This window comes from Chiloscyllium plagiosum, chromosome 4 (genome assembly GCF_004010195.1).
Source record: "Chiloscyllium plagiosum isolate BGI_BamShark_2017 chromosome 4, ASM401019v2, whole genome shotgun sequence".
NCBI lineage: Eukaryota > Metazoa > Chordata > Chondrichthyes > Orectolobiformes > Hemiscylliidae > Chiloscyllium > Chiloscyllium plagiosum.
In genome coordinates, this window is record NC_057713.1 from 80,587,664 (window position 1) to 80,602,915 (window position 15,252).

Below are 15,252 nucleotides of genomic sequence, written 5' to 3' on the forward strand. Positions count from 1 at the left end.
AGTTTTGGTCTCCAAATTTGAAGAAGGTCTTTCTGGCTATTGAGGGAGTGCGGTGTAGGTTCACGAGGTCAATTCCCAGAATGGTGGGACTGTCTTACGTTGAAAGATTGGAGTGACTGGGCTTGTATACCCTTGAGTTTAGAAGGCTGAGAGGGGATCTGATTGAGACGTATAAGATTATTAAAGGATTGGACACTCTGGAGGCAGGAAGCATGTTTCCGCTGATAGGTGAGTCCCGAACCAGAGGACACAGTTTAAAAATAAGGGGTAGGCCATTTAGAACAGAGTTGAGGAGAAACTTCTTCACCCAGAGAGTGGTGGGTGTGTGGAATGCTCTGCCCCAGAGGGCAGTGGAGGCCAAGTCTCTGGATACTTTCAAGAAAGAGTTGGATAGAGCTCTTAAGGATAGTGGAATCAAGGGTTATAGGGATAAGGCAGGAACAGGATACTGATTGAGGATGATCAGCCATGATCATAATGAATGGTGGTGCTAGCTTGAAGGGCAGAATGGCCTACTCCTGCACCTATTGTCTATTGTCTATTGACTATAATAAACAATGTACTGCAAAAATAGTGCAAGCTACAGTATTATCGCCTGAGACTGCTTTTTTGTTAGTTTTAACATAATTGTTTAATAACATATAGTTTAAAATGTTGTCTTTTGCAATTCTTCTGTCATACTATAGTCTAAGACAACGAGAGGTCTTGTATTCACATCCAGTAGTCTAACCACTTTAACAAAGATTTTCCCTGAATTCTGGACAGTGCAGATATAGAGTATAATCGATTACTGTTTGGTTTTCAAGGGACAAGGACCCACAACAAGAAGTGAGTTTGGAAAGAATAGCTCAGGAAAATAAAAGCACCATGCAAGTACAACAAAAAGGAAAATCAAAACTGATATATGACATGGGGGTGAGGTGGTGGTGTTGGGGCTTGGGAGGGGGCTTCATTGAGCATATATTAGTGTTATTCATTGTGATTATCTTCAAAGAAAGTCAACCACTCATCACTCACTTTTCAGATCCGCCTTCTCAGCCATTTCCTGTACTGTAACCACTTTATCACTGAAATTCCTGAATTTTCAGACCTACCTGAACCTGAAAAGTCACACAAAAACAAGAATAAACATTCTGCCTCTCTTTAGAATGTACCACCATCAAAAAAACAAGAAATGGTCAACATACGCAAAGGCATCTCAGACTTGTTTGGAATATTGTGTGCAATTCTGGTCTCCCTCCAATAGGAAGGATGTTGTGAAACTTGAAAGGGTTCAGAAAAGATTTACAAGGACATTGTTAGAGTTGGAGGGTTTGAGCTACAGGGAGAGTTTGAATAGGCTGGGGCTGTTTTCCCTGGAGCATCATAGGCTGAGGGGTGACCTTGTGGAGGTTTATAAAATTGTGAGGGGCATGGATAGGATAAATAGACAAAGTCTTTTCCCTGGGGTAGAAGAGTCCAAAATTAGACGGCATAAGTTCAAGGTGAGAGGAGAAAGATTTAAAAGGACCTATGAGGAAACTTTTTCACACACAGAAGGTGGTGCGTGTATGGAATGAGCTGCCAGAGGAAGTAGTGGAGCTGGTACAATTACAACATTTAAAAGGCATCCGGATGGATACATGAATTAGAAAGGTTTAGAGAGATATGGGCCAAGCACTGGTAAATGGGACTAGATTAATTTAGATTATCTGGTTGGCATGGACAAGTTGGACCCAAGGCTCTGTTTCGTGCTGTACATCTCTATGACTCTAGAACACTATAATTGTGTGCCACACATCTTTAATTTTTCTTTACTAATTGCATTGTCCTGGATTCAAGTCCCATCTGTTCTAGAAGTGTGTAATAACATCTCTGAATGAGTTGATCAGAAAATTGACTTTTTTCCATTCCCCTGTCCCCTCCCTACCCCTTTTCCTGCTGGTTGTGGTGAGTGAAGGCAGTAGGTGTGTCAAGATTAATTCTCATTTATATCATGCCAAAATCTTCAGTTGAAACAGATGATCTTTTCACTTAAATACATAAAGAAGTAAAACTGATGGAGGTAAAAAACATTGTGTGTACAATCATTCATTCTCATTAAAACAGTTAAAATAGTTGGTATTTTACTGTGACAGAGTTGGCAATGTGAAAAGGAACAAGCAAATTCCATTAACTTTCAGTGCAGTGAGGATAAACTTTGAAAAATCTCCTATCAAGGTGATATCAACCTCTGACAGTGGATGTGGTAGAGAATTCTTTTGCTTCAAATCCTTCCAGTTGTAGAAAATGAGGAGTCTCCCAGTGAAGGATCAGCTGGCATCAAACAGGATAAATTGAGCTGTGGAGACCCGCTATCTAACTGCATTAAAATCCCTTCCCTGTCTGTTAGGTTCTGTGGAGAGATCACTGAAGCGTGATATTGTCTTACTGTTGTAGGTGATATCTTCTGCATTGCTGCCGGTAGACATTTCTCCTTTATCTATGCTGCACAGAGACTGCACTAATATTTCTTCAGGCTGTCGTTAGTCCTGCTGCTTTCGACACCATTGGACCATATGCTTCCATTTTCACAAAAAAATGTCATCTGTAGGGGATTTTAGCAACTGAGTTTTCTCCTTACAAATTTGATCACATTATTGTCCTCTGCTCCGTTCAGTAATCCAAACAGCAAGCTAATCACCTTTTGTTTCCTCTCTCCCCTTTATCTTATGGCCACATAAGAAGTTGCAATTAATCTTTTACTTGGTTGATTCCATTTGAAGACGTTAGTTAAAAGTATAGAGCAGCCCCACTTATATTCTGTTCTTATTCATGTTGCTGTTGCCCAGAAAAAACTGCAACATATTTTTGATTATAAGATTTTCATCTGTATGCAAATTGTTTTATGTTCACCCTCTCAGAGGTTGTGCCAACAAATCTAAACTCCAATCACTATGATAATTTCTATTGCGTGAATCCCATCACTTCAGCTTTCAGTTTTTCTAAATTCATTCTGACCCGCAAGAATAAACATAGCATCTAGTCTATCATAATCATGTTTATTTTTCTTCCTGTTCAATTCTAACTGATACCACACCCATTAAACATAAGCTTTAAGGCACAGGAGGGGTCCTTCTGCCCGTTGTATCTTTGCTGGCTGAAAATTAAGCCACCGAGCCTGATCCCATTTTCCAGCCTTGGTCCTTCGCTGGAGGTTAAGGGACTCTAGGTACATATCCAAACATCTTTTGAACAAATTGAGGGTTTCTACCTCCACCAGCCTTTCAGGCAGTGAGTTTCAGACCCCTACCTCCCTCCAGGTGAAAATCATTTCCTTCATCTCCTCTCTAATCCTTCAACCAATAACTTTAAATCTATGCCCACTCTAGTCACTCTGTCTGCTAAGGGAAATAAGTCCTTCCCATCCACTGTATCCAGGTCCCTCACAACCTTGTACACCTCAATCAAATCTCTTCCTCATTCTCCCTCTTCAAAAGAAAATAACCCAGCCTAGTGATCTCTGTGGCATAGCAATCACTATTCCCAAAATAGGGCTCATGTCTGGTGTAGCTGTAGGGATCAGATCCTTGTCCTTGGATTTACTGCAGTACTGGCACTGACCACATGCTTCAGTGGCACTGCTGTTGTGGAAGGGAGTCTCAAGGAGGCAGAACGTTCTCTGTGCAAGAGCCAGGAGTATTAATATCAGGTAACAGACTTCCAAATTGTAATTAAATCCCATTGGGAATTCTCAGAACAGCCTCAGTAAGGTTGCCATCAATTTGCCAGACACTGCCAGGCCCTCTCTATTGTGACTCTTAGATTTCACCGACAGACTTGGATGTGGGGGTTAGTGTAGGGCGGTGGGGGTATTGGGTGGAGGAGTGTCAATGAATTGTGAATTGTTCTGAAGATGGGTCACTGGACCCCGAAATGGTAACTCTGCTTTCTCTTCACAAATGCTGCCTGAATAACTGAGCTTCTCTAGCAATTTCTGTTATTGTTTGTGAATTGTGCAGGGATGCATTGAATTGGGAAATTTGAATCACTGATCTCCCAGGATGCAAAATATAGCACTCAGGGGACTGCCAGTCACTCCACATTTCTATCCCTATCCCTCTACATTTGGAAAAATTTGGGCAGAACAAATGGAATATGCGTGTGGATGTTTCTGCACCTGGTGAACTCTACAGCAGTTCTCCAAGACTCTCAAAGCAAAATCTACAGGTAGAAATGAATAATACTCCATCTCTTACCTTGGAAATGTACCCCTTGCATTAAACCTATTTCTACATTTCCTCCAAACTCTTAAAGAATATATCATCTCCCTTAAGATTTAATTTTTCATCAAATGCACAAAATTCATGATGTTTCAACCAGATGAAACCTTTTCCCAATATTATGCCATTTTCTTCAAAAAGAAATTCAGCATTTACAACATCTTAAATTTATACGCAGTTTCTTGATAATCTCACTGTTTGTTACCATGGTGCCTCTCTTGGAAACTCTGTGTTAATTCATCTTCCTGCTGTCACAGTGGCAGAACTAACTGTGTGAATTGTTGTAGAACTGAGGCTTTTTTTCCCTCCTTAAGATGACTCATGAAATACATGTACCATTTCTGCGACTATTTACAAGTCAGATGCTGTATACTCTCTGCCTGGCTTGCAGCTAATACAGAAGCGATGAAAGATAGCGCCATTACTGTATGTTCATATTCTGCTGCTGGTCTCACCATGGCCACGCATTGGTGCAATAATAAATTTAAAAGCTCCGATGAAAACTGTGAAGTATTTGACAGGCATTTCAGTAAGCAACCTTCTGCATACATCGAAAATAAAAGTGATTTCCTACTCCACTCTGGAACTCACACCATTATCATCAGCAAGAGAAACACAGGTTACTACAGATCTGTAGAGATATCGTCTACAGATGTCTCTGGATCCTCAGCACAGTAAACCACAGTGATATAACACAATCATAACAGGCCTGTACTCATGCAGGTAGTGTAGCCTCCTACCTGAGCTGTTTGTCACCTGTAGCAGCTGCTTGGCACAACCCAAGCCACTTTCTAATCAGAAGCATCTGTCCTTCAAAACTCGGTTTCCTGGATTTCCCCAAACTCATCAACTGAGCAGAGCAGCAAGCAGACCCTCCCAATAGCAAGCTGACCGTCTTTTACTGATCTGCTCCTGCTCAGTCAGGACCTTTGCAACATCCCATGCATTCCCCTTCGGTCAGTCCCCAGTTTGGAAGGTACAATAACATAGACATTCTTAGAGAATCACTGGAAAGTTTGTATGCATTTCCTATCACCAATTCCTTGAGGAGGTCAGGTAGAATCTTCATCTGGGAATCACAGAATTCCTTGTAACTGCTCCTGCTTCAAATGGTGGTGTTGGACAAAACATTCTACTGTTTTGGCTCAGTAATATTGAAGGAATGGCAGTTATCAGTACAAGTCAACTTAGTGTGTGAATTGCTGGAGATGGTGTTTTTCTTGTCCTTCCTGGTGACTTAGAGATAGAAAGAGATAGACCGTATCCCTTGGAGTTTCAGCAACACATCCAACAAATCCTGCAACCAAACATGGTCCCTTTGAGACCCTGGATATGAGACGTTTATATTAATAGAGTGCTGTGCATTGCTATTGGAGTTTAGAAGAATAAGAGGAGACCTTATTGAAACAAGTAAGATTATTAGGGGTTTCACAAGGTTGATGCAGAGTAGTTATTTCCCTTAGTGAGTGAACCTATGAGTAAAGGATATAATCTCGGAACAAGGGGTTACCTATTTTAAAACAAAGATAAGGAGGGTTTTTTTTCTCACAAAGGGTGATGTATCTGTGGAATTCTTTATCTCAGAAGGCTATCAAGTCTGGGCCATTAAGTATATTCAACGCTGAGAGAGACAGATTTTTAATCAGCAAGCATTTCAGAGTTATTGAAATAAGGCAGGAAAATGGACTTGAAGAATATCAGATCTGTCACGATTTCATTGAATGACAGAATGGATTTGATGGGCTGATTGGCCTATTTCTGCTGCTATGTCTTATATTTATAGCTTATATTTTCTTATCCTTTGCTGACAGGCCTTAGGATCCTTGGTTTATTTTGAAGTGCTTGCCTCTCTCAAATGCTGTTTTCATTCCTTCCACTTTCTTTGTGGAATTGCCCAGTTATTGGTGATACATCAAACTTTAGCCACTTTTATGTTGTTGAGTCAGTTTTGCCAAGAATATGGATGAGACAATTTGATGTGGAATCTTTAATATCAACAAGGCAACTTTATCTATTTATCAGGGCTGCATTTCAACCTAAGTTGAAGGGTGGAGTGTTTACCTAGTTTCCACTTTGCAAGTTATTTTGAAGACCATCTATGGAGATTACTTTATATGTGCTGTAGTACAGCCATCTTGTAACCTTCTTTTGCTTAAAGTGCGGCTACATTTTCAATATTGAAATTGGATAAACACGATGGGAATAGTAAAATATGCAAAATTGACCAGTGTGAAACAGTACAGAAAACAGAAATTAATTTATTCTTCAACACCCACATCAGTGGGTACAATATCCACTGCAGGACAATAATTTCCATAAATTTTGAATTTATTTAGGGAAGTAATTTTCTTGAGAACAAACCAAAATATATCACAGAGTTCTAAAAATCAATGTTTAGATGCTCAAGAAATAAACTGGCCAGATTAGATTTAAAATATAGTTGGACAACATATTATCTGGATGTATGCTGAATAAGGAGCAAAGAAAGACTTGTATTTATAGAGCACCTTTTGCGATCGCAGGGTATCACAAAGTTCTTAACAACCTCAAAAGTCCATTTGAAACGTAATTGCTGATACAATATGGGAAGCACTGCACACAGCATACTCTCGCGAGCAGCAATGTGATAATGATGAGATAATCTATTTTATTTTTCAAAGGCGACTAGAGATGTTGCACAATTAATTTAAAAAGTTGTAATGTTGATTGAGGAACAAATATTGAAAAGTTCACTAAGAATATAAATATGTTGCTGTTCCTTAGGATGGTGCCATAGGATCTTTTATGATTTGAGAAGGCAGAAAGAGCACCACCAGCAGCGAAGCACTCCCTCTGCACTGAAGTCTCAACTTAGGCTTAAACAACTGAGCCACAGTCAGAGCATCAACTGAAACCCATCCTCAGGTGTCATCAACATTTTCAGTTTCTCTCACCTCTATTGTCAACTCAGTAGAAGGAAGGCATTAGTATCAGAAAACCTGGTTCATTAGCCCTTGGTTAAGTCCCGGGATGATAGGCGGGGAAGAGTTTGGATGGTGGTGTTGGAATGGGCTATGGGATGGGGGAAGAGGGAATGTCACTGCAACATACTTCCTGACTAGAAAATTCCCAGAAATAGCGCAGATCTTGCACAGCCTGGGCTATTTGGCAATGTCCCGTCACTATCAAAGGGAAGGTAATAGCCTGGTGCTATTACTGCTCCACTATTAATCCAGAGATCCCAGTAACATTCTGGGGACGTGGGTTTGAATTCTGTCATAGCACTTTTAAAAAAGTCTGGAATTAAGAGTCTATTGATGACCAAGTACTGTAAAGATCAGGACAAGGACTAACTTTGGCAAGATAAACTGAGTTTTCAGCAAGCAAAAGGGAAAAAAGAAGGAACTGACTGCACTCAGTTCTCTCCCATTTAGCTAAGTTCAGATAGATGATGAGTATGGGAAAGAGTGAGACTCATTATGGGCTGGATACTCCACTGAAAAGTTACAGTGTTTCAGAGGGAACGTACTGCTGAGGTTTTACATGGCTCTGGTCCGACCGCATTTGGAATATTGTGAGCAGCCTTTGGGCCCATATTTGAGGATGTGTTGAAACTGGAGGGGGACCAGAGGTGTTTCACAAGAATGATCCCGGGAATGAAGGCTTATTATATGGGGACTCTAGGTCTGTATTCAATTGTGTTTAGAAGGATGAAAGGAGAACTCATTGAAACTTAGAGAGTACTGAAAGGCCTAAAAAGAGGGGATGTGGAGAAGATGTTTCCACTAATGGGAAAGAATAGGACCTGAGGGCACAGCCTCAGAGTGAAGAGATGACCCTTTAAACCTTAGATGAGGAGAAATATCTTCAGCCAGAGGGTAGTGAAGCTGTAGAACTCCTTGCTGCAGAAGGTTGTGGAGGCTAGGTCATTGAGTGTATTTAAGAAAAAGAGAGATAGGTTCTTGATTAGTGAGGAGATCAAACATTCTTGGGAAAAAAGGAGAACAGGGTTGAGAAACATATCAGCTGTAATCGAAAGACAGAGCAGACTCGATGGATCGAATGGCCTAATTCTGTTCTTAGACCTATGATTTTATAGAACCTTACCATGTGTCCAACATAAAGAATGATTACTTGTGAGTACATGATGCTAAATGTCATGACGCCAGGGGAACCCTCAAGTACTTCCAGACACATTGAACTTCTAATTCAAGTTTTTTTTTAAAGATTGCCAAAAGTGACTACAGACATAAATTCAGTGACTAGCTGGAGGGAGAGAGCCTGAAATGTCACACTTGATATTGATTAAAGGGACTTTCAAAGAATGGACTCAAAAGGGAGAAAATGGATTACAAACTGAGCTGTAATCTCATGGGATTGATTACTTCTGTGAACACGATGTGAGAAAAGACAATACTGTGGGCAGGAGAAATGTTTTGCCTCTTCCACTTTCAAGCTGCTCAAAAGCAGAGTGAAAGCTACTTCAACCCTGGTCTGTGTTTGCTAGTGGATGTAGGTGATGAGAATTGTTCTAATTAAGAGTCATACTGGACTCAAACATTAACTTTCTTTCTCTCTGTACAGATGCTGGCAGATTGGCTGAGTCACTTGGAGTTCCAATCTTATGTGAAAGTTAAAAAAGTCAAAATTTTAAGATGGGTGATCAATAGTTTACAGTTGAGAACTGAGGATGGTGAAATGGATAGCATAGAGAGATTAAAATTGAAACAGGGGAAATTAGAATTAGAAGAAAATGAGAAGGAAAGGAAAAGTGAGAGCAAGAGAGATGAAAGGGAGGAAAAGGGAAGCACAGAAAAATTGGGGAAAAAAGAAGAAACGGCAAGGAAGGAAGAGAATGAATTACATCGCAGACAAAGGGATACAGGATTTGAACTAAGAGCAGTCTAGCTGAGGACCAGGAATCCTATGGCACCATTAAATTAGACTTAAGGATGATGGCGACACAGTTTGTCCAATTAGTTCTTACGTTTGAGGAGACAAAATCGGAAGCCTCCTTTACTTCTACAAGTTAGTAGCACATTACTTAAACAAGCCAATCCAATGGTGGTCCTTATTACTGCAGAGCAAGCTGCTGGGGAAAGCTCACCAAGGCTATTCCTCTTTCCTGAGCAAAGTAATTATTAAGAAGTTTAAAAAAAAGGTATCTTAAATGTGCAGCCATTAGAGACGTACTATCAAAAATTCCGTACCCTCAAAAAAAACGGCCTGGACAGATGTACCCGCCATTAAAAAAGCTTATGCAGTTTGTTTTTAACTGCTTATGAAATCCTCCATGAAACAATTATATGGAATAAGATGCCAGAGACAGTGGTGGAGATGAGTACGATTACAGCATTTAAAAGAGATTTGGACATATACATGGATAGGAAAGGTTCAGAGGGATATGGTCCGAATGCAGGCAAATGGGATAAGTTCAGTTTAGGAAATCTGATTAGCATGGACGGGTTGGACTACAGGGTCTGTTTCTGTGCTGTGTGACTTCATGACTCCCTGAGGGGTTTAAATACTCCAGTTCCCTTCCAAAAATAATGCATATTGAGAAACAGGGAGTGACTGGATCAGAGCAGGATGCCACATTAGCTGATGACAATGAAGTGATACACATACCTACCCCTGTTCCAGAAGAATCCTTTCCCTAGTCACCCCCGACCAACTGGAGAAGATAGAAGAGGGCAGCACAAAAGGAAACTGAATACCCGTGGGAAAGAGGGAAACACTTGGAAACTTCCCCAGGATAGAAAGTGTGGTGTTGAGATGGGATGTGAAGCCAAGAAACCTATATATTTTAACCGCTGAAAGACAGGGTATATCAAAGTCAACTGCTAGAGACTATGAGAGAAACCAATTGGTTTTATAAGGGCACTGATACACTGTGCAGAGAATGGGAGTCAGTCAGAAATCATAGCAGACTGGACTAAGGTTCTGACTTCAACTGCAAATCCCTGTGAAGGTATTTCTGAGAGTAAGGATGAGGTTAAACAATTCACTGAGATTTACTGGGATTTTGTGTCTAAAGGACGGGTGAGGCAAGGAAGTCTGAGGAATACTGGTGAAGGCATGGCCTTCCAACCAGAGCATGCAGTGTGTGTCAACATGCTGGTAATGGAGATTGAAGGAGTGGACATGTCCATCCCCTTTTACCAGGTGCATCTGGAGTGTGACCTTGTGTCCCATGACTATGAGAGCTCTTTCACTCTGCCTGTGGATGTGGTTGACCTGCTTCCTTGTCAACTAGTTGGTGGGATTAAAGGTAACAGCAGCCCCAGTGGTCACTCAGAATATCATTGAGCTCAGGGAGAGCAAACAGCTGCAGGAGAAAGAGCTTGGCATTTTCCCTGTGTAGCCAAGCAATCTACGGAGAGCCAGTGGATTCCTCTCTGATATTGCACTCGGAAACATTTTTCAGGAATCTAGAAGGAGTGTTAAAGCTGATGAGGGAATGGAGACCCCACCCCCACACCTCACGGCACGGTGACTCAGTGGTTAGCACTGCTGCCTCACAGCACCAGGGTCCCAGGTTCGGTTCCAGCCTCGGGCAACTGTCTGTGTGGAGTTTGCACATTCTCCCAGTGTCTGTGTGGGTTTCACGGTGGCTTCCTCCCACAATCCAAAGACGTGCAGGTCAGGTAATTTGGTCATGCTAAATTGTTCATAGTGTTAGATGCATTAGTCAGAGGGGGGATGGGTTACTCTTCAGAGGGTCGGTGTGGACTTGTTGGCCCGAAAGGCCTGTTTCCACACTGTAGGGAATCTAATCTAATCTCATAAGCCTGTAAAAGGGGAGTGGACAGAGATTCACCAGGCACTAGTAACACTGAGGTTGAGGAAATATTACGGCCAACACCCAAGCCCAAATCAGCCTGAAGTTGTATAGGCCACAGCTCCACAAGGATATACTGACGTGCTCTTTTATGCAGACATACGGACAGTTGCTTGTAATGCTCATCAGAAATCTGGCTGGTATGGTGGGCAGTGTGTTGGGGTATGTGGTGAGGGGGCAGCAGCCTGATATATTGCACTGAGATATCAATCTAAAATCAAAAGCATTTGCCAGCTGCCTGTGCAGCATATGCACTGCACTTTTATTCAACCAAATGGCCATGCGGTTAGAGCTAGTCCTCAGTCCATTCATGAGGGTGCAGGTATTGGTCAAGGGGTCCTGGTACAATCAGTCATAGGCACAATCCACACACAGTCTGGAGGCTTGGTCATGGCCAATTGTCCATTTAAGCTGATCACTACCGTTAGGATATGTCCAGTTTTACACGAGTACAGAAGGGTCATTGGAAACTGCCGTGGAATCATGAGATTCTTGGGAATGTGCGGGTTTTATCAAAACTTGGTCCCAAACTCGAGTCCAATAGCTGTATCACTGACAGACCTACTCTGAAAAATCAAAGGTCATTTGGACAGAGGAACACTATAAAAAGCAAAGGCCATTTTAACAAGCGAGCTTGATCATCTAGGTCTAAACTATTTAACCAAACACTTAAAATAAACATGGATGTCAGTGACATCAGGATAGGGGCTGTCCTCTTTAAGGAAAGTGAATTTGGAACCAATCGAGCACTTTGCCACAAAACATCAGAAGTGGTATTTCACAATAAAGAAGGAAATCTTCAGTTTATTACTGATTCTCAAACATTTGGAAATACTTGTCAGCAGTAGGTACAGAGACCACAACTCATTAACTTTTGTGAAAAAGTTTAAGACCCAGATCATCAAATGAATCCATTGGAGTTTGTTTCCTCAACTATACCACCTAAAAAAATCATCCACATCATTCCCGAAAATCAAATGTTACTGCAGATGGCCTGTCCAAAACCTAGTTACAAATGACTAGATATAAGTAACTGAGGCCAGGAGAATAAAACTGTGTGATACACATTTGTCCTTTCATATATTCAACTCTTTTTATCCCTTTCTCTCTTTTTCTAATATCATTTATTGTGGGAGGTTAGGGAAAATGTCATAGTATCACAGGAATCCTTCTGTATTGACAGAGATTTTAACTTTCAGTTACAACTTTTTTTAAACAAAAGGACATCAGCCAAAAATTCTGCAGATATTAAATCAGTTGCTATCCACAAAGAGACACTCTGGAATGTCACAATCAACATGGTATCGGGAAGCTTCAAAGGAATGGACATTAAAGGGGAGAAATGCACTACATATGGAGCTGTAATCTCAAACTGTTATCGTAGACTGGGAACATGATGGGGGAAAAGACAGCACTCTCGATGAGAGACACCTTTATGCCTTCCACTTTCAAGAATACTTGAGAACAGGAGTTAAAAGTCAGATCAAGCCTGGGCTGTATGTGCTAGTGAAAGAAGGTGCACTAGTGACCTGAAGTGTTTGTGTGTGCCAGTTGGCTGAGGTACTCATGAGTGCTAGCCTGATTTGAGCACTGGTATGGTGTGACGGTCAGTTTGAGTAACCACTCACTAGTTACACATGCGTAATAGTAACAGAGAATGCCGGTCTGACATCATCTGTGGAGAGGAAAACAGAGTCAAGATTTCAAGTCCAAATCTGAAAGGGGCTGAAAAATGATTTTTTAAAAAATAATGTTGACAGTGGGAGATTGCAAGGAAATGGAGAGGGTGACTCATGTATTGCAGGTAATGGACTTCCTCATTTTGAGTGCTAGAAGCTAATTAACCAACCACCGTCAAAAAGAAAAAGGACAAAAGATTTTTAATTAAACCTACAAAGCCAATAATCCTGAAATCCACCAACTGACAACGTTCCACTAACAACCATTTATTCACAAGACTGCCTTTTTAAAAATTTAGATCTATTATTGGATTCACTTCTCAATTTTAATCTGTGTGCATTATTTTCTTCTTGTATTTAGTAAATAATAAACTTTTGTTAACTCAAGAACTCCTGGTTTTTCAACATGAATTCCTTTGTCTGGGTAAAAGGCATTGACAAGGAGGGGCATCTTTTGTAATTTAACTTTGTGGCAACAAACTGAGTGATGGATGAATAAAGAAGGGGTGCTGGTTCATCACTCCTCACCTGGACAATTGATCATTTGGGATATCACAGCCAGAACCCTCATGACTTGGGGAATTTCACCCAGGATCTGGTTGCAACATTGGACTAGTGACAGAAGCTGACAAATGTTAAATTCCCCAGTGCTAAATGCAATAGATGAGAAGCAATATTTAACAACAGCAGAGGAGAGGGTTAAAGAGGGACTGACATGTGTTGTTGCAGGACCTGGAAGGATGAGTGTTTGTATTCCTCCTTGCTTTCCATGTGAAGTTACTAAATCTCTTCATATGCTTAAGTCAGGTCCTGTTAACAGTGGTATTGACACTGACTTCTCCACTCCCAATACCAAGCCTGCCGGACAGTGATCCTTCAGATGCTTCTGCAAATGAAGGGGCATAGAGTACCTACTGACTTTACTTCCTTCACAGGATTGTCAGGGAGGCTTCAGGATGCAACCCTACAAATTATATCTCCTTCACAAAATCACAGAATTAGTACAATGCAGAAGGAGACCATTCGGCCAATCGTGCTTGCACTAATCTTTAAATTAATATGACGTCTGTTACACTTTGTGGTATCCAGAAGTTCAAAACTGCACTTTGAGACAGATATTGAAGCTTAGATAGAGTGCATTTCCATGTACTACAGAATGATACACTATGGTATGGTCATCAGTGATGTGCCTTTTTGAGGATACATTTGTAGATGCAAGTGTGATGATACTGTGGCGTTAAGAGGTGTATTTTTTAGAACAGAGATGATGAGCTATCTATTGCAAGCCCATAAAGTTTGTGAGGACTTTTCTTTTGTGGAATTAGAGACATTAGAAGCAGCCAGAATGGGTGGGATACGATAACAGTAAACACCAGTTGATGCTGGATGTTAAAGCTGATTTTCCTCTCTCTGTTACAGCTAAAAGCTGAGAGGGGTTCTTCCTGCTGCTGAAGTTGCACGTCAGACAATCAGTTTTTATGAATTTGCCTTTGTCAAGGGTGAATATATGGGATGTTATTAGATTGGAACAGTTCCTGGTTAGTAGTAAAATAATCCATTAATCCGTTAAATTTTCCAATAAAGTTGTTAGGCCAGTTTCTTCTTTTGTTATATTTTAACTATAGTTTATGAATAAAGTGTATTTTGCTTCAAATCCGGCAATTTGACCAATTGAGTCACATCCAGAATACAACGCCTCACGCTTGCCTTTAAAATAAGAAAAAGTCAGGGTCTAGGTATCATCTTAATATATTTTGAGGGGGGGGTTTGGTCTGGTCCATAACACAAGTAAGAATAGAACTCCTAGTTCTTTACCAATAAGATAATCAAAAGGCAACTTTGAAATCTGAAAACAGGGAAGGCCTTTGTTTAAGCCCATGGGAAGTCTTCACCCCCTCTGAAAACGGAAGGAGAAAATGGGCAGACGACCTATTTCCTGATGTGATCAGCTCAGAAGCCAGTCAGACAAATGAATGAGGCCTTAAACTAAAATTGCTCGAGCCCCTTACTGTCCACCTAATGAGGACTCAACCAAGCCTCTTAGTTTACGGGATGGGGAAAGGGGTTAGTGTAGCTGGATGAGAATGGGAACTGAGGAAGTGTTGTTCACCATGAAAGTCTGTGAAAATAATCCTCTTGATGCTGTTTTAGATTGAGTAAAGTTTTTAGAAGGCTGAGATTGTGAACCCACCAATCTGACTGTCATTCACAATCTTGCGTGCGTGTGGCTGGTGCAATCTGACATTTTCTGCCTCTTCCTTTCCTTTCACATATTGCATACAATCTCAAAAGCAAACTCAGCTTGTAGTTGATTCATAAGTAAGGATGGGGGGTAGTGGAGATGGTATGCCAAATGCAAAACACAGCAATGATTTATATGAAATCTGTCACACAGTTCATGAATTATTCGTTGCAGCCTTCCAGCCAGTTCTCTGTAACAGCAAGTGCCATGCTAATGACCACTCTGCCAATCCGACAATGTGAAATCAAAAGTCCCATCGACATGCTTAAA